We start from the raw sequence: 1,103 nt of genomic DNA on the forward strand, positions 1-1,103 counted from the left end.
TGAGTCAGTGGGCCCCAATACCTCTGTGGGAACCCCCCTTCCCCACTCCCCTCTGTCTCTGAACCCCTCACTCACTGACTCTATGTCTCATTTGATCTGTTATTCTCACATTTACCTCTTTCTGCATCTTCCTCCCTCATCCTTCTGTCTTTTTCTTGGCCTCTGCCCCATCTCCCTGCCGCTCTCCTTTCTATCTCTCTGTTTCTGTCTTGCTTCCTTTCTGTGACACTCATTGTCTACCTCAGCCTGTTTATTTGTCTTTCTCATACTTTTCTCTCCCTCTTCCCACCTCTTCTCATCTCCCTTGCTGTGTCGGACATTGATAAAATGATTCTTCGCAAGATAAGCCTGCTGACACTTTAGGACTATGTATTTTGGAGCACATCTCTATTACTTTGATGAAGAATGGAATGCCTAATTTATTGCAAATAATTGCAAAAATGCAAACGTATATACTGAGATGTAAAATTCCTTCTTAATTTCTCCTTCTAGAGATGACCATTGTTAACTGTCTGGTGGGTCTCCTTCCAGACTTTTCTCTATGGTTCTCAATGGGAGAAGAACATTAGAATTATTGGTCGGGCTTGTTACAAGTACTCCCTTTGGGCCCCATCCCAGACTTTCCAGATCAGACCGTCTGGAAAGCAGGGTCCTGAAAATCCATAACTGTGACAATCCCACATGTGAATCCAACATACACCCTTAGTTAATAGATGTAGCTATGTTGACCAGCCTGGCCAACATGGTGAAACCCCATCTCTATTAAAAATACAAGAAAATAGCCAGGTGTGGTGGAGCTCGCCTGCAGTCCCAGCTACTTGTGAGGCTGAGGCACGAGAATCGCTTGAACGAGAGAGCCGAGATCACAGTACTGTACTCCAGCCTGGGCAACAGAGCAAGATACTGTCTCAAAACAACAAACCAACAAAGCTACTGCTATGCATACTGTTCTGCAGCTTGATAGTCTTAAATTTAATATGTAATAGGCACATTTCCATGTTAATCAATAAGGAGACTTTTTAGTATTTTGTTTTAAAAGAGCAGAAGGTTACCTTTATAATCTGGGGAATGTTTTTTTAAAAAAACAAAACAAAACAAACAAA

General features: G+C 42.2%; 1 protein-coding gene across 2 annotated transcripts in view; it reads right to left on the bottom strand.

Annotated features, from left to right (window-relative positions):
* Positions 1-1,103, bottom strand: part of LOC105542145 (cytochrome P450 2B6) — a 27,623-nt gene that overhangs the window by 11,431 nt on the left and 15,089 nt on the right. The gene's annotated exons all lie outside the window — the stretch shown is intronic.

The sequence above is a fragment of the Mandrillus leucophaeus genome, unplaced genomic scaffold, assembly GCF_000951045.1.
Source record: "Mandrillus leucophaeus isolate KB7577 unplaced genomic scaffold, Mleu.le_1.0 Scaffold106, whole genome shotgun sequence".
Classification (NCBI taxonomy): domain Eukaryota; kingdom Metazoa; phylum Chordata; class Mammalia; order Primates; family Cercopithecidae; genus Mandrillus; species Mandrillus leucophaeus.